Raw genomic sequence first — 20,093 nt, forward strand, 5'->3', positions numbered from 1 at the left:
CAAATCACAGTCTTTGAACACGGTCATTAAGTCACTAAGGATTATTTTCTGATTATCTTGTTATTATAACGTCATATTACCTCATAAAAAGTTCTTAGTATTCACCCAGATTACTACTGTAAGTCGTATACTAATATGGCGTGAATAAAGAAATACAGTTCAAACTCGAAAATAAATGAGTTCTGGTAATTCTACACATTAGTTTCTGTAGAAGTTCAATATCATGTGAAGTAAACTAAGTCTACACGTAATCACATATTCTGTGAACGTTAAATATTTGATATTTGCACTTCAATAAGTTCACTCGTATTATATTCTCAAATGTCTTTAGAATTAGACTGTAGTCGCGACGCGATGTACTAAATACAGTGCGACGTTTTTTTATAATATTGTCGGCGAAATAACCTCGTGTTCCGGAAACGCCGCGACAGCAAGTACTTTCACCGTGACTGCGCGGACATACTGTACGAGGGTCGGTCTCTCCTCTGTCTCACTCACACACATATGTGTACTCGTCCTTGTACTGCGTTGCTCTGCTTGTTAGCCTTGACATATATACACCGGCGCTGGGAGGGATGGTTTCTCTTGGCCATGAGACCGTGAGTGTATAATTTTCTTAGACGTTAAATTATTATAACTCAACAACCATGGGATGGATTAATTCGAAATTCACATAGATTAACTTTTATGACGTCCGCTACAATTCAGCGTTTGTCCCGTTGAAATTGGTTAAGGCGTTGAAAAGCTTGCGAAAAGAAAATTCTTTCCGAGAAATATCTCTAGGGGAGGTGATCTTCGAGCGACAGGTGACGTCACTTGACTTCGCCTAGTGCACTCGTGAAGTCTGGCACATGCTGGAACATTCCTATATTTAAATGTTCGTACGTCGGACGGATATTTTATGCTGGAATAACGTTTCTTTCGATTGATATGGGCCAGGACATAGGCTTTCCTGGTACATATTGGACGGAGAAATCCGTGAATTAGTAAAAGCTTGTAAATCTTGTTGGCTTAGTAAACCCACCATGTCCACTAAGCAAGGGCTTTTGTCTTCTCATCAAGCGTCGCGCCCCATGGAGCGTCTTTACATCGACTACGTAGGACCCTTCCCCCAGTCAAAGGGGAATGCCAACAAGTTCATCCTTGTGTGTGTAGATTTCTTCACAAGATTTTCTTGGTTATTTCCGACTAAGCTGGCTACCGCTCAGTCCACTATTTCTTGTTTAAATTCTATTTTTGCTTCTTTTGGTCCGTGTCACTATATTGTGTCCGATGATGCTAAAGCTTTCACATCCAATCTCTTTCGTAAATTTTGTTTTGATTTGTTCATCTCTCATGTGACTACTTCTGCTTATTATCCTCAACCATCTTTGGCTGAACGGGTCAATCGTAATCTCCGATCGGCGCTAATTGCCTTTCATCACGACGATCCTCCTAGGTGGGACACATCCCTTCATTGGTTAGCCTTCGCTTTGAATTCGGCGGTTCATGAATCTCATAAGTTTACTCCAGTTTCTTTGATGTTCAAGTTCGTACCCAACACGCCGCTCTCTAACCTTTGGTCTCTTAGTGATATTCTACCAGAGGCAATAGATCCAGATAATATTAGAGATCTTTGGAAGAAGGCCAAGGCCAATCTGAAAATTTCTCATGAAAAGGTTAGGGAAAGATATGATCGTGGACGGAGACCCACCAATCTGAAGGTAGGCGACCAGGTTATGGGTAAAGAATTTTGTTCCCGCGGGCAAGCTTGCCCCCAGATTTCAGGGTCCGTGCATCATTTTAGATTTCCTTACCCCGGTGACGTTGTTACTAAGCAATCCAGCCATTGAGAGGGTATGTGGGGTTCACCTGTCGCAGGTGAAACCTGTATAATTTCCGTGCTAACTTTGTCCTTATAATTTTGTAAGAATCCTGAAGGTTATATTTTTAGTTTCATTTTAAGGCCTTCTGCCTCTTATAGTTTTACATTTGGTTGAATCTGCTTGGTATAAATTTTGTGAAACCTTCCCTGGAGTTACTCTGCTGTCCCCTCCATATGGCCATTACCACGCTCCCGTCTCCTGCTAAACCACACCAGTGGCATTAAAATAAAAGTAATGAAATAAAAGTTTCCACGCCGCTGGCCCCTCAGCCTCAACCACAAAGACTGTACCCTAAAAATATTTCCGTCCAACAAAAATTCTGTCGCCGAAATCTTAATGTTTCAGTGCCTCCGCAGCCGTGCGGCGCCGTACCGCCACTGAGGTGGGGTACGGGCCCACTCCACTCCAGCGAGGTCAACCTGTGTACCGCGCACCGGAGCCCTCCTTCCGGCCAAGGCTGATGTGTGGTGCACCACCCGCAAGCTACGTGTGGACTGTAAACAAACGTCGCATCTGCGGCGTGCAGCATGACTACCCCTCTCATAGTGCGGGAGAGCGGTATCTCAGGGTACTTAAGGGGCCCGAGTGGCCTCTTCTGGACACAGGCAGCGGGCAGCGGCGGCGGGTCTTGTCGTCAAAATTAAGCGACAGATAATGTTCCTTCTTCAGCTACATGGACACTCTATTTCTGCAATTAACACGGCTTTGCTTCAAATCAACCTTTGGTGGACTTAGAAAACTTTTTTTCTTTCAAGAATTTAAGTTTGTTCTGAATTCAACTACTACAAAAAATAGAGACCTTTCATCTAAATCTACTACAAATGATTTACAACGGCACTTAATCTGGTCGCACCCACCTATATCAAACAACTTCTGAGACCTCCGACTATTGAAAAGTTATATTTTTCTCTTCTAAATTCTTCAACTCCTCAGCAAAACTCGGATCTTTTTTAAAATTTTCTTCTGTGTCCCTCCTTGGAAGGACATTTGGGGTGGGGGGGAGGCCTGTACCGGGTGGTACACCTCCACGCCGCTAATGCAAATATTGCGCCAGTTGAAACTCCTCTACAGGAGAAAGCCTGAACTTTAACAAACTGAATTAACTCAACGGTTTCTCGGAAGATGTCACTTTGGTAATTTTGACGTGTTCTGAACTGTGTCCATTTCGATTTGTGTTTGTTTGCTCCGTATCAAGAAGTTGAGACATTCTCTAACATATGTCTCTACCAAAAACTATGATAACGCACTCTGGTGTAAAGGAATGTATTCTCCGGAAGAAATATTGTATTCCTAAGTTTTGTTTTTACTAAATTTTGTTCTGTGGTTTGTGAGTTGGCGATATAAACACTTTCTTTCCGCCCATTTTGAATGTAACCAATCAGCAATTTATGTAATTATTTTCCACCAATAAGGTGTTTCTTCCTCGTCTTGTGTATTAGTTTTTGCTGTTATCCAATAAAAACGAAAGGGTGTGTCTACTCATTCCGGAAAGGTCTCGAATGTTCCACGAGGGTATATAAACTGCTGATTTTCTTGTCTCGCGGGCACTTCAGTAACATCTTTCTTATGTGTGAATATGTAGCAGGGGGCGGGAAGCGCCTCTTTCTTCAAGCAGCTGTTCTCCTACAAGGTAATGGCCGGTTAACATCTTCATTTCTTGCTAGCTCAGCAGTTTAACTCTCGGGGAGGGTTCGAAACCTTTAGTATGTAACCTACCTTTTTTTCTTTTCTGTCCATGTAAAATCTATAAATTATAAAACTATAAATTACTGTAAAGCGGGGATAGAGAGTGCTTCACCCTCTCGAACTCCCCTTCATTTTTGAAAAAGGAGGTGAATACGTTTTCATAACCGTCTTCTCTTCTTTAATGTAGTAAAGTTTTCCTCATACGTGTCACCTCCCTAGCTTGGGATTAGCCCCTGTATGATCGGCCTAGCGCCACATAGGTTTTAGACAAAAACTTGGTGTAGGAGTGCAAGTTATCGCCTCCATTCATTTTGTATTTTGGGCCTTTTACTTAACCCGTTTTGTTTTCCTTCCTGCGAAGGCCCAGTAGATTGGGTACTAATTACCCCTGTTTCCTTGTGTGCCTTAAGGGCAGATAGAAATGAAGTTTGTTGTAGCCTTTGATAGGCTTGTAAAATTGAGAGCGGTTCTGCCCTTTTTCTTAACATTGTAATTAGGAGCAAGTGCTCCTCGTACTTAGGGGTTTTCTGCCCTTTAGCAATTGTGGTGGTGAGCTGAGAGCTCAGAAATTAATCTTGGGGCTCCAAGCCCAAATCTTGTAAAGAATTGAAATTTCTTAACTTGTTTTCCTGCTACTTGGTACCTGTTACTCTGTTGTTGTTATTTGTTGATTTTGAAAAGAAAATATAACCTTTGTTAAAGTTTTAAATTAACTTTAATTTTGTAGTTGAGACCTATTCCAGCCCGCACCTTCTTTCACCTCTAACTACCACGGATATCTCCGTAACAATTATTATTATTATTATTATTATTATTATTATTATTATTATTATTATTATTATTATTATTATTATTATTATTATTATTATTATTATTATCATTATTATTACACAGTTCAAAAAATAGGGAACATGTTTTGTAACGTCTGGTAAGTGAGCGTTAGTTTGGTAGATGTGTTTCTAATGGTAGTACAGCATATCTTAAGAACTTAGCTACTCAGGGTATGTCAAATCGAAGTTATACTCATCTGTAGGCGTAGCCTCAAAACAAAGTGAATAGCAGTGCGTCCGTATGTCGTTGTGAGGTACACAGGCTACTGCGGTCATTTGAGCACGTTGTACGTAAACCAGCACATCCCATGAGACATCTTAACGAATTTCAAGTCGCAAGGGCCGTTACTTTGTTCTCGGAAGGATGGACCTTTCGTCGTGTTGCTGTGGATCTCAATGTATCTCCGTACCTTATTCGAAGGTTGTGAAATCGCTACTATGAGAGAGGTCAGTGCACATGGAGTGTTGGACAAGGTCGTGGACGCATGACAACACCACAGGATGACCGATATCTGACCATCTGTGCGTTGCAGTATCGTTCAGCAACTGCCAGAGAACTGCAACAAGACCACAGGATGGTCACTGGAGTAACGGTATCTGACCACACCGTAAGTAACAGTTTAAGAGAAGTGTCCTTACGACTCATACGTCATGTTCGAGTGCCCCGTTAAACGCAACATCGCGCAGCTCGCCTTCTGTTTGCCCGTACCCACGTCAACTTACTGGCAACTTCGCCAATGGAGACCTGTGTTGTTGACAGACGAGTGCAGATTTCCCCTGACACGGCGTGATGGACTTCAACGTGTATGGGGACTCCATGGGGTGCAGTACATGCCAAATGCTGTCCAGGAAGGTGACCGATTCGGACAAGGTTCTGTGGTGTTGTGGGGTGGCATCAGTATTGATGCCCTACGGATCTTGTCATCGACCGTGGTAATCTGCGCTGCGGGGTACATCGAGAAGGTACTGCTGCAGCATGTGTTAGTTTCTGCATACGGTGTTGGCCCTGAATTCGTACTCACGCACGACAATGCCAGGGCTCATGTAGCGCGCATCGCCAGAGCTGTCTTGCGAGAACTGGACTGGACTTTCAAGTGATGGAATGACCAGCAGTGAGTCCCGACCTTAATCCCATCGAGCATGTGTGGGATAGGCTAGACAGAAGTATTCATGGGCGTCCTGTTCCACCACAGACTCTCCAAGACCTCGAACAGGCTCTCATTGAAGAATGGGACCTGATACGGAAACATGACCTCCGTCGACTTATACGGAGCATGCCACGTAGGTGCCGAGCTGTGATATGTTCGTGGAGGACATACACCATACTGAAGCTCACCAACTGTGAAAAAATCCACCCTGGAGGACTATCACTTTGTTTTCGCCCCTATTTGGACATTTCTGTTTGTGTTCTGAAAATGAACGTGAATCCATTGATTGTTCTTTTGTATACTTCAAAGGCAAAGAATAAGATTTAGTTTGTAATATACCTGGGTGTGAGGTATTGTTTCGTGGAACATGGCATGCGTTCAAAGACATGTTTCCCTAATTTTTTAACTGTGTATTATTGTTATTATTATTATTATTGTAAACAAAAATACACATCAAAACTTCAGATGTTTTTAAAATTTATTATATATTCAAGTAGTTAAGTGTTCTCAAGCCAGTTACATTTGAATGAAATATTGTAGGGACGAAAATCTGAGAGTGTGATCTTTCCTCGGGATCGTTACGTACCGATGTATCCCTTTGATTTTCGCTGCGATATTCTCCAGCCCTACAGTTTTCTTCTTGTTTTCCCCATCTGCGACGCCGTGATTCAATTAGGTTCTTCGAAACTTCCTGAACAACAATAGTAATCAGAAGCATCTTCCATTACCGTCTGAAGAATCTGTGAGTTGCAAGGGAGTATTTTTTATTTATTTTCAACGCATACCTCTTTTCTGTTTCATCTGTCATTTTCGATTCACATTTAACCTAATCCGTGTATTCCTTGTGACAGACGTTTCATACGTTTGATATATCGTTACCTGAATAGGGCAACATTAGATACAAAACGCCACTGCCAACCGCATGACAAATCACAACATACGTCAAAATGACTCGTGAAATTGTACATCATATATAATCTTGTACCATTAATTGTGACATACCTGCTTCGGTGTCATGTAATATGTCGAATAGACCTCGTTAAACCTTTCAATAAGATCAAGGAATCGAAGGCATTTTATTTCGACTAATTTGATATTTCATCTTCAACAAGAGCTTGAACTTCAGCTCCTTTTCCTTTGGTTTGTAATTGATAGGTTGCAGCTTTTGAAGATGAGTCAAGTTAATTATTGTTTCAATCTTGACGTTCAGGAAACGTTCTTAAAATACTTTTTTCTCTACTGTTGATGCAACAGTACACCGTTTCTCTCTTTCACACTGGAACATACCGTCTTTTGAGCTTCAGTAAGTTATATTACTTTCTCCTGATGCGTATGTTAAGTGTGCCGTTTCTTGGAACGGCAGGAAGGATGTTGACAGTCTTTCTAATGATCGTTATTGAGAAAAGGGGTTTCATGTGACATTTGGACACCGAAGATTTCCCTCAAATTTTTCGACTTGCTCCTTCGTGGTTCATTAGCTCCAGATTGAAAGAATCGTTCTTCTGCTTTGAGGATGGTAAAAGTAATCCTTTTTCCTTTGTTCATATTTCATGACTTGTTGGTTATGGTCAGAAATGGAGAGAGTGGGAGAGAGGGTGTTAGTAACGATGTTTTCCGTGGCTCTGTGAAGTCTTTCAGTCCCTGTAGATAAATTGAGTTCTTTCAAGTCCTTTCTACTTTTCATAATTTGAGATTAATTGTACATCACCTTAGTTCTGATTTTTCCGAGTCGAACATGTAACTCAATCTGAATATGATCCTATATCTCATTCGACAAGCTGAAGCCACATTGCTGCAGAATTCATTCAAGTGATTACGGAGTTACTTCTGCAGCACCTCCGCGACGTCTATATTCTTGAAGTTTGTACCGACCATGTTCAAAAATCATACGAGGATTTTGTTCTCTGTAATTCAACTCAAATATTATCTTACGTGGAGGCGTTGGTCGTGTTCGCGCTGATACCATAGATAACTTTAAGTTGAGCAGACGGTTAGCGCGCGAATTCTTCTCAGCTGGCGGCATAGCATAGAGATCTGCTGAGTGTGAATTATATTCTCTTACTGGGTGATCGCCAGCATCGACAACGTACTCCTTATCTAGAACATTCCGTGACGTGCCGTAATTCGGTAATACACTCGTCTTCATATGCGATATTTTATCAAACAATAACTTGTTAACAGCGTTAATTTCAGTAAAAGGTGGCTTTGAAGTTGTTCTTTTCCTTTTCGAACTTTTAGTTAGTAGCTGGTGAAGAGATGTCTTCGGGCCTAGATTTAAGGGGAATAATTTATTTGCCGGAGTTCCTTCAAAGTTATTAACAGGGTTTAGCCCTACGTTGAACTCTACACCATTCATTTTAGTTGCACTTTCAGATGTGAATACATTTGACGTTAATTGATTATCGAAGTTTTCAATCCCGAAAATATATTCCTGTTTTATCTGTCCTTCATTAGGATAGTTTGTAGGTTTTGGTTTTGTTGTGTACTTTAGAACGGGATATGGAACCATGTTACTGGAAAAATTATAAAATATGAAGGGGATGGATACTGGCATATTTATGTTGTTGCTGTTGCTTTCGTTGAAGCTGTCAATACCGTAATATGTAGCGTAGGTACCTTCTTCCGAGGGCGTTGTTGTAGAAGCCGTTCTCATCTCAGCATTACTTATACCTTCGGTCGAATTGTCATATGATACGAATATCCCAACAGTTCCGGTGGTTGCATATATTTCAGGAAGGTACATTCTTTGTTCGATGTCACTTATGTTAAGGAAATTGAATGGATAGTTCATGTTAAATTTGTCAGGATTTGCAATAAATGTTGGGTTTTCTGTGGAGAATATCACATCGTTGAATAGTGCGTTGTACACGGGAGGTTTATAGCTACTTAGCATGTAGTAGGTGCCTACCTTGTCTTGTGTTCCAAACATGTTATTTTCTTCTGTTCGGTAACTAAAATTATCCTTTGTTGGGATTCCACTGTAATCGTAACTGTGCATCACGTTGTATGGTGGTGTATAGTTTGGATTAATAATTGTACTCTTCGGTGTCATATTAAGTGAAGGGCGAAGTCTAAATCGCTTCACGAGAGGTGAACTTTTCCCGTCTCCCATTCTATCTTGAATTAAATTATTTCCAGGAGAATTATTATTGATGGAAATTTTAGCTGGTTTAGAATTCTTGGTGAATCTGATTGCATTTTTAAGACCACGTACTCTAGAAGTATCATCTCCTTTTATTTCGGCTCCATTAGGGACATCAGTCCCTATTCCTTTGAAAGGAAATTCATTTCCTTTCTCGTTATTTACTCCGGGGTTTTCGAATACCTCTTCTCTACTTATGCTAGGGAATTCATGTCCCTTTCGACCATTCACATTTTGCATTCCTATTCCTTTCATTCTGAGGGCAGGTGTATAGTTGCCTTTGTATTTCCTTCTGTAGGGGATCTCAAATCCTTCTACTTTTCCCGTAGCGGGGATATCGATTCCTCTGCTTATACCAAACATATCGATCCCTTTGTCTTTGAATGCAGTGGGAACATCACTTCCTTTTGTTTTTCCCATTCCAGGGATATCTATCCCTACAGGAAAAGCTCCGATATCATTTAATTTATTTGTACCTAGAACATCAATTCCTTTACCTTTTGCCTTTTCAAGAATATTGCTTCCTTTGTCTTTCGTTATAGCAGGGATTTCTAGTTCTTTCATTTCATTTAGCCCAGGAATATCTATTTCTTTCCCTTTATTTGCGTTAGTTATATCGAGCCCATTCATTTTGAACACACTAAGAGTATCACTTCCTTCGTCCTTAGTTTTAATGGAGAAGTCTCTTCCTTGATCTTTATAACTGGTAAGAGCGGGCATTTCCAATCTCTGTTGTTTTCCTGTATCAGGAATATCAATACCTTTTCTTTTATAACCGGTGATTCCCGTGGGATATATTCCTTTTCCGCAAATTATATCAGAGGCTCCGTTTTCCTTAATTTTATAACTGGTTATGCCAGTGATAGCGATTCCTTTATCCATAGTGACAAAAGGAAATTCGATTCCTTTTTCTTTATAACTGTTTATACCAGGAATATCTGTCTCTTTTTCTTTCATTATGTAAGGAACTCCAATTCCTTTCTCTTTATTATTGTTACTGGCTGGAATTACGATTTCTTTCTCTCCCATTATAGACGATACATCAGTACCTTTACTTTTAAAATCAGTTATGCCAAGTTTCTTCATTATAGGAGGAACATTGATTGCGTTCATTTTATAGTTCGTGATATCAGGGATATCGATTCCTGTTTCTTTTGTTATAGGAAGAACATCAGTTTCTTTCATTGTATAACTTGTTATACCAGGGATATCGATTCCTTTCATTTTATAATTTGTTAAACCTGGGATATCGATTGGTTTCTCAGTCATTATAGAAGGAACATTGATTTCTTTCATTGTATACTTTATGAAACCAAGGATATCGATTGGTTTCTCAGTCATTATAGAAGGAACATTGAGTCCTTTCATTGTATAAGTTGTCATATCAGGTAGATCGATTCCGTTTCCCTTGTTCATGGACGGATATTGTATTTTATAGCTCGTTATGTCAGGGACCTCGATTCCTTTTTCTTTGTTACTTTTAATGTCAGGAATTACAATTTCCTTCTCATTATTTATGTTAGAAAGATGCATTTCTTTCGGCTTGCCTATGTAAGTATTTCCAGTTTCTTTTTCTTTGTTTATGACGGGGATGTACAGTCCTTTCTCTTTACTTATTTCTGGGATTTCAATTCCGTTTTGTTTGGTTAAGCCAAGAAATTCCACTACGTTTCCTTTGTTTAATCTAGGTATATAAAATTCTTTATCTTTGGTTATAGAAGGGAATTCGCTTCCTTTTTCTTTGGTCATGTCGTGGGATATGGTATCATTTTCTCTAGGTATAGCAGGGACTTCAACTTGTTTATATGTAGTTACACTAGGAAATCCAAAATCTTCCTGTCTATAACCAAAAATATTTGGAAATTTTATTCCACTTTCATTAGTGATACCAGGTAATTTATTACCCCTTACTTCAGCAATCCCAGATAGTTCAATTCCTTTTGCTCCAGGTAAAGCAGAGACTTCATTTCCTTTTACTTTACTTATATCTTGAACTTTGATTCGCTTTTCCTTATATGTATTTAGGGCAGGAACTAACATTCCTGAATCTGTTTTCTTGGTTATTCCAGGTAATACAAATCCTTTTTGTCTGTTTAGAGGAGGTAATTCAAATTCCGTTTGTTTGCTTAGAAGAGGTAATTCAAATCCCTTTTGTTTGTTTGGGGTAAGGAAATCAAATACCTTCCATCTATTACTAGTTGAGGCAGGGTATTTGTTTTCTATAAGTTTATTACCAGGTGGGAATTCAAATAGTTTCTCCTTGTAACTGGCTACGAATGGAACTTCCATTTCTTTTTCCTTTGTCTTTATTACCTCAGGTACTTCAATTCGTGTCTTATCCTGAGAAATCAGCTGCGTTCCATTATTCAGCCGAAACTTCTCCATTAGAAATGGAGATATTTTCGTATTTACAGTCAAGTTGGGGGTGAAACTTCCACTACTTCTTTCAGAGCTGGTAGTTTTTATTCCTTTCATAAAACCAGCTAGAGTGACGTCTTCTTCTATCTCCAAGAAAGGTTCGGTTTCGGTCCTTGTTAAAGTGGACGTGGCTGCAGTACTCGGAGGACTGACTCTGAGCTCTGCTGTGGTTGTACCAAACGGCTGGATCTCTTCTTTCGTGATATCCTTATCCCGAGTGGAACGTTCTGTCAACTGTATAGTCACTTCATCCATCATAATTGGTTCTGTTTCAAACTTATATACACGAGGTCCATCAAGAATTTCCACGAGAGCATATTTTTCTTGCTGAAAATACGGCGGAGAATTCAATCCAGCAGGCTTACGACCGCCTCCCTGGACGTTTTCCACAGGCCGGTAGTTCAACTTCTCGTGTTTGTTCTTCGGTTCTCGGCCCAATTTATCTGAAAATTAACAAACGTAAATCGAAAGATATGATTTTTCAGTTTTAATCATTGTGAAACGGACGTGATACGTTCCACAGTTCTGAATAAGTAAATTACAAAATTATGTGGAATAAATAAACAAAGTGATGTTTTATTTAACAGAGTTACAGATTCAAATTCATTATACAGGGTGGTTCTCTCATATATGGCACAAAAGACGGAGCCAAGATATATAGTCCAAATAACTATAACGTTTTCAAAAGGCGCTATTGCTGCCGCAAGGAAGTTGTGGGAAAACACAAAATACGTGTAACAGAAGGCACATGGGTCGAACCCATGTTCGAGTATGGTACAATTTATGCGGAATTACATATTTGTTTGGTCTGGATTGTTCATTCGATAGTATTCAATTACTGTAATGGCTATGAATGAAATATAAATTTATGTTTGAAGTGGAAATATCATCGTTTGAACAGACGGTCCTCATGTGTGGATAGTGGCTGTTTAAGAGACCTACGGTCAGACTAGTGATGAACGCGCCTCGTGTAACAGGATCTGCGCTGTGCCGGGTGAGAAACGAGGTTACAGCAATTGCTCAAAGTAACTGCTGTTGGCACGCATGCAAGCACTTGGTAGAGGCAATGCAACTTTCATAAACTGTACTTAACAAACCGTAGTAATGTGTTGGAGCATGCTCTTTGGCTTTAACATTGCCCCACCACCTAGCTGCGTTTTGTCATAGACGAGAGACTCACTCTGTATAGCGATCGTACCGAAATTGAATTAAACATTAGGTTAAGATAGACAGACTTTCTAGGAACTGGGTAAAGAATGAGGTCATGTCAGTGATTTCCGGGCTTGTAGGCAGGCCCCGATTTCAAGTAGTTAGCGCCCTGGGCAAACAATATTTAGCCGCCCGCCCCTCTGCTCGTTCTAAAAAATAATTGTTTACAAATTAAATATTACAGTTTTCAATATTATGAGTTTTAAAATAGCACATTATGCAAATACAGTTAATTCTCATAATTAAAGTTATCAAGCCAAATAAAGATAACAGCCAAATAAGAATGAGGCTGTTTTTATTTTTATTTAAAAAGCCGTTGGTTCAGTTTGATAGTTTGTATGTAACTAAATAATTTTAGAAATAAGACACGTTTTCTTCATAAAATTTAAATATATACATTAAATTCAGGTTTTAAAGTTCGAATAGTTTAAAGTGTTTTATATAGTCTAGTAAAATAATTGGAATAATTTGTGGAATGTAAAAGTAATTTGAGTGTAATGAATTTAAGACGTATTTCACGCAGGCCATAATTACTCGATCCGCCGGCCGCCGCCCCTCAAAAACTGGCGCCCTGGGCAAATGCCCAGTCCGCCCATTTGTAAATTGGGGCCTGCTTGTAGGCCGTGGTCCAGAAGCATGTAATGGTCCCCACGTTTCACCAAAGACTCCGTTCGATATTATCAGGAGTTTCGACTGACTTCGATAGCAGTGAAGTTCACATGCACCTGGACGACGGGCCAACAAGCCTGGAAAACAATGACGTGAAACGCCAACCGTGAAAGCCACAATTACTACATGTAAAGAGTGAGCTTAGCTATACTAGTGTCGCAAATAAACATAAACATATTTATTGATGAACAACACAGGCGTTTAGCCCCAATACATGTTCACAATAGAGTCTTACCTAAGCCACCCTACAACTAAATAAATAGCTGAATAAATAAACAAATAATATAATAATAATAATAATAATAATAATCAACTGGCCAACGGTAGATTCCCTCGAACCGTTTGCCTTACTTGCAATATATCTCATATGTGATCCCGGGGCAAGACTACACCTTCCACCAACTGTCCTTCCTTACTCAGCACATTCCCACACCGCCATTGTTTTTCTGTTTGACCTACTCTGCTTTGTGCTCAGGCCAACCATGCCTATGTTTACCTTCAGCATTTTCATCAGCTTTATCGTTCCCTGACCTACTCCAAAATAAACTACCACAGCAACATTACACAAATACATACCAAACCAGCCAAAATAACAACAATATTCCGTCATTACATTCCAATCCACCATACCACAACTTTCACAAAACCTCGGTAATATTGCTTCATTTCATTTCATTCCGTCATAACACTCCATAATAACATTGAAATTTCGGCAATCATATACCAACACCTCTCCAACAACATATTTCTTCGTCCCTTCTGCACAAACAAACCAAAATTTACAAAATGATAATAAATCATCTCTCTCCAACTCTAAAAATTCGATACTCATACCAGACACAATACCACCTCCCAACTCCTACGAATTCAGCCGTAAATAAACCATCTCAATACCAAACCATACATCACCTCATAACCACATTTCCAACACCTCATTTCTATATATACCACTTCTACTTCTCCGACAATTACACTCACACAATCTATTTAACAGACATATCACATATCATAACTTATTCAATTTACCATACACTCATACTCCTCCTATTACCCATCATAATTACCTACCGAAAACTCCATCTTCCACCAAACCAAAATTTACAAATAGCCAAATTACATTACTACAACTTCATACTTTTCCAACACCACATTTCAACATCTACAAATACCACCCACTCGTATACCATCATCACATTCAATACAACTTACTCATGAGTACTCCACCACTTCTCCATACCTTTCCAACACCACATTTCAACCATTTACCACCTCTACTTCCAACACCACATTTCAGCCCTAGCACACACTCGTCCTCACAACATTTAATAACTTACTTACTCGCTATATTACAAAAAAACCTAAATTTACAAAATGATAATAAACTCACCTCTCTCCAGCTCCAAAAATTGAATAGTCATGCCAAACACCAATACAATAAAACCACCTCCCAACTCCCACGCAATCATCCGTACATAAACCATCTCAATACACATAATAGCAATAAACTCACCTGTTTCCAGCTCCAAAAATTAAATAGCCATCAACACCACATTTCAACCCTATAACATAGCATAACTTAAATACTAAGCCTTCAATACTTCCAACACTACACTTCACCCTCTTATACCACCATTTCTCCCACACCACATTTAAACTCTGTAACATATCATAATTTGCTCAATTTGCCATACACTCATATTCATCCTATTACCCATCATAATTACCTCCCGAAAACTCCATCTTCCACCGAACCAAAATTTACAAATAGCCAAATTACAACACTTATCCAACACCACATTTAGCATCACTCCTCCAGCTCCAAATAACAACAAACTGCCATCCACCATATTATACCACCACTTCTCCAACACCATCTTTCAACCCTTTAACATATCATAACTTGTATACCACTTCTCCATCACAACATTTCAGCCTCCACGCCCTTAATTACTTACTTACTCACTATATTATTGTTTTTTACTACTTTTAACCTAGCTCTCATCATATTGTCCGTATATCTTCTATCTCTCCCTATGCTCAAACTCAAATTCTGTGCGAGGTACTCATAGGTTAACTTTGGACTTACTTTTATACCCTGATCTTGTCTAACTACACCACTACACCCAGCTCTCTCGGCTTCTTGTTGCTCATTCTCCTTTCCCTCATTACCCTTTTGTTCTTCAGCCTCTCTCCTGCATTGTCCGTCCACTGCTCTTTCCTTACCGTTGTTCGTACTTCCCCTTAGCACCTCGCTCTGTCTCTCTTGACACTTTTCAGAACTACTTCCTATAATTACACTTACACTGTTACTTCTTGTATTTTGCCTATTCTCTCCACTACTCGCTGCACTGCTCCCTTCTTCTTCAGCCCGCTTTGCCTTCATCTCTAAGTCCATACTAATACTGATATCACTCCTCACTTTCCTACCTTTCGTTGCACTACTCACTTTTTCTTCGTCTTCTTTTATCCTCCTGTCTAAGTCAATCAGTCCATTTACAGTCCAAATTTTCTTCCAATTTCTGCCTGCTACCACTAGCTCTTGCCCTTTAATAATCGCTCTCAAACCTTGATTTATTGCACGAATCTTATGTTTTCTAAGTATTTTCTCGTTCCTAATCGTCTCCCATCCAACGTCTCTCTTGATCCATATTTTCTCTCTCTGCATGTTACTCGCACTTCTTACCACAGCATCAGCCATCAACGTAGAAAACAGTTCTAGTTTGATAGGCCTTTTGCCCCTAATTTTTCCCACCCTCTGCACATCATCTATATCTACTTCACTAAAATTAAGTTTCAACTTCCCCTGTATTAAATCCACAACTTTGTAAGTTGTCAGTACTTTGTCTTCTCTCAACTCTTCAGGCACACCATAGATAAATAAGCACTTCTTTCTTCGATGTAAAGTATTTGCTTCCACTTCTATTTTCAGCTTCAAGTTTTCCTTTTCTATTCGTCCTATTTCTTCCCTTAATGCTGCCACTTCTCCGGTGTTATGTCTCACTTGTACTGTTATGCCTTCCGTTTTCTCTCTTAACCATACCTCCATTCTTTCAAATTCCCTGGTTTGTTCCTTAATCATATTTTTAATTTGCTCAAAAGGGCCAACTTCTTCCACCACCTCTTTTACAGCTCTTTTGAATGCGTCCATATTTTCCCTTTCTTCATTTCTACTAGGGGTCGGGCCTGGGTTCAATTCGACCCCCCCAATACATAGCAAAATTAAAATCACCGCCGCTGATAGCAATAATTCACCTTTTCTCTCCAAATCAATATAACACCTTCCTAATTTCATTTCTTCTTTCTTCATTCTTCCCTGCCATCCTCCTACCGTCGCCCTGTACTGCTCTATACTAATCATTGTCGGCACACTTCTCCACAACCTTCCAGCTCTCGGCACTTTCACCCACACCTCCCACTCCCGGGACCCTCCGCTCAACGCGACCTCACTCGTCCGTGGCTTAGGCAAGACTGCCTAGTGTCGCAAATAAAATGATTGATCTCAGTTACGTCAGTTACATTGGTTGACCTTACCTCATCCACTCTTATAAACGTATTGTTGAGAAGAGGTAAACTAGCCTTCATCTACTGGTGATGAATATATTTACTTACTTGTTATATTTGTTTTACGACTCACCGACACAGGTATGTCTTATAGCGACAATGGGATAAGAAAGGTTTAGGACTAATAAGGAAGCGATCATGGCCTTAATTTGCTAGGTGTGAAAATGCGAAACCACGGAATGCTATATTCAGGATTGCCGACAGTAGGTTTCAAATCCACCCTCACCCGAATGCAAGCTTACAGCTACGCGACACACAAACCATGTGGTCATCTTGCTCGGTAATTATTGTTGTAAGGAAAATAATAACTATGTAGTTAATCGTCGTCGTAACATTTTTGTTCATATTACAGCTAAGATCAGACTCTACCTTATTCTGAACTGAAATACTAAGTTTCATCGAAAGCCACTCATCCATTTTCCCATGATGGTGTGACACACAGAGTCAAATATTAAGCTGAACTCAATATATTCTTGACAACGATGTTAGTATTCCTGTGTTAATATTGCATTCTAAAACTGGAATATCGCATTTAAAATCAAAGCTATCATACGAAATGCTCGATCAAATGAAGCACGTCACATTTTTTTTTTCACTTTTCACGAAGAAAACTACGCTGGCATTCTAGTAATGCCCAGTTCCAGGGCTGGAATGACCAGCCAAAGACACCGGTGAACACTGGTCTGCCGTTTTCCGTTAAGTGTGCACTACCTATTCCTATCTGAGCCTCATAGCAGGGTTCGAATAGCTGGAATACTGTAGTGAACCAGTGTGTCATGTATCAGTAGTTATGAGAACACTTACTACGTACCCGACGAATGGCATGCTTAAAATAGAGTTTCCTAACTTCTCAGCTACTTCCCGCCAATATTCAGACAGGCTGTTCTTCTTGGCACGCAATAGTAATGTCATCTATCGGAGATCAGTGGCAGCAGAAGAGACAAAGCACATCAGAACAAACAACAGCCAATGTAGTGTTATTGTTGAACAATTTTGCAGACTTTCGATATTCTATATCTAGTTTTATTCTGACTGTGATATTAGGGCATCCAATGTAAAAGGATTCCTTCTTCCTCCTTTCATAACGTTCATTCACGACTTTTTCTCGTTTTGATAATCAGCTTTACAAGTTTTCTTGCCGATATGGGTTGATGAGCACGAGGTTTTTCACCCCAAGGTAATCAGGATAAAAAACACCACCATCGCCAGTTAACATGATTAAACAATATTTTCCATGATAGCAATGCTCGACATTGACAGGACTAAGTAATAAAAATCTAAATTCATGAATATCTCTGTTATCATAGTCGGTATTGTAAGACTGTATAAAACCTAAGTGATCGTAAATTGTATTATCTACAACGTTTGTTATGGAGTGTTCATCGACAGAACCAATAAAAACATATAAATTTGAAAATAAAATTAAAGTACTCCCCTAAACTACCATCTCACCCAGCATGAATAAAATTATTTATAGCCTGGACTGTAGTGCCTTATTTTTCGACTTTGCATAACGATTTTCATTAAATTCTGTTCATCCATTTTCTCAGTGCCAGGTTTCGACCTTCCTCGACATGAGTGGTCAAAACTCAACCGTTTCAGAACAGGCCACGGCATGTGCCGATATATGATGAAAAAGTGGGGATATTGTGAAAGTGCTGCGTGTGAGTGTGGTGCTGAGAATCAGACATTGCTTCATGTTGTTGAGAGCTGTCCACTGTCAGCATTTAAGGTTGGTTTACGGACTCTGCATGAATTGACACCAAGTGCAGTGGAATGGTTGTCGAAACTGGACATTCTAGTTTAATTACCTCTATATTTTAATGTGTATGTTAATTGTATACTTTTACAGATTATGCTTGTAAATGCCATACGATAATAATAATAATAATAATAATAATCCATTTTCTCGTGATGCACGTACAGACAGACAGACAGACAGACAGACAGACAGACAGACGTCGATGACGGGAAATTATAAATTGCATTTCCTTCTTATTGTGGATACGACCGATACAGACATACAATAATATTCTAATTCTGAGCAATGTACGAACAAAACTCTTATTCTGTATACGAGGAGAGTTCTTGAAAACTCCATCTACTGTAAGTCATGTTTAATGACTTTGTTTCGTTTTCGAGCTGAAACGTCTGGATCGCATGAGCATGCATGAGATACACCTACTCAGCTACAGAAATATTCAAAACTTATTTAAATCTGGTTATAATAAGATCTGAGACATCGCATTGTTTTCCAAAGTGCAGCCATGTCATTCCAAAACCCGCATAAGTCAAATCGGTATACTTGAATTTAATTCATGGTTACATATTGATTCCTGCACAATATTGAGTCCATTGTTGGATGCGCTTGAGAACCGTTGGCTGTTGAGAGAGCTCTTGCATTATTGTAGAGAAAAGTAGTTAAAAACCTATTGAAATTGCTTAATTTTTGTATTTGTGATTCATTTAGTGCTATTTATATAGTGGTGTTTAGTGCTTGTTGGTAGAAATGGGGAGTAGTGATATTTATTTAAATTTTATAACAAGTAATTCAGTTGGTCTTCAGTAAATTACGTTTCTAGGTTAAGTAGGCTAGCTAGGTGTACCTTGTTTCGAATTTAGGTTTAGGAAATAATATTAACTTTAAAAATATTTGTAAATATCTGTAGGTTCGTTGGTACAATACTTACAAAGACAGATTATCATAAGGAATAGTACCGTAACTTCCGCCGCAACTTCTCCGGTATTTCGTATAGATATCCGTTCAAAGTATCGCGAAGGTAATAATTTACTACATTAAAAAACACGATACGCCTGTAAACTTCAATTTAAAAAGAAGTTAAAGAGTTTACACGGTACTAGTTAACAGTCGTTTTATTGTTATTGATTATTGTCGCTCTTCATATACAAATATTGCATTGTTGGCTACAATCGTGAACAAAGGGTGTAGTGTAGTCAAGTATATATAAATAAAAACCAGCTGATCTTGTATTCTAATCATTTGTAGTTCTGAGTAGGTAGTTAAAGTATCCGTAATTTATATTTCGCTCCCTCGATCTTTCAGTATTTATGAGCGGTTACCTAATAATAATAAATTTAATATATCCCAGTAATTGCAATTCAAGTCCCTGGAGTAGTAGTAGTAGTTTTGACAGAAATATTTTGAGAAATGAGTGTAGACAACGTCGAATTTTTCAGTAGGCCTAATTAAGGACACTTTTATTCTCCGTCCCGTGGAGTAGGGAATATAATAGTAATCCACCAGCTGTAATAATCACATAACCATATTTCAGTTGAGAATTGAAGTGAAGATAAGGTATATTAGATAGTAACTTGCCTGTTATATTCGTGTTTTTCTTCGTTTACGGCAATCCTTTCGATACTTAAGCATTTAACCAAACGCAAGGTTTCATTTCTATTAGAGCATTGTAGGATAAAGTAATACTAAAGAATAATCTTCTGTCTACGCGTTTAACTTTGTTGGTAATTCTTGAGTATGGTAGTTCTTGCGAATTTGAAACTTTAGGCCTAATTGCAATTTTCAATTCTATTTGTGCTTAATAAT

This window comes from Anabrus simplex, chromosome 1 (genome assembly GCF_040414725.1).
Source record: "Anabrus simplex isolate iqAnaSimp1 chromosome 1, ASM4041472v1, whole genome shotgun sequence".
NCBI classification, from domain to species: Eukaryota; Metazoa; Arthropoda; class Insecta; order Orthoptera; family Tettigoniidae; genus Anabrus; species Anabrus simplex.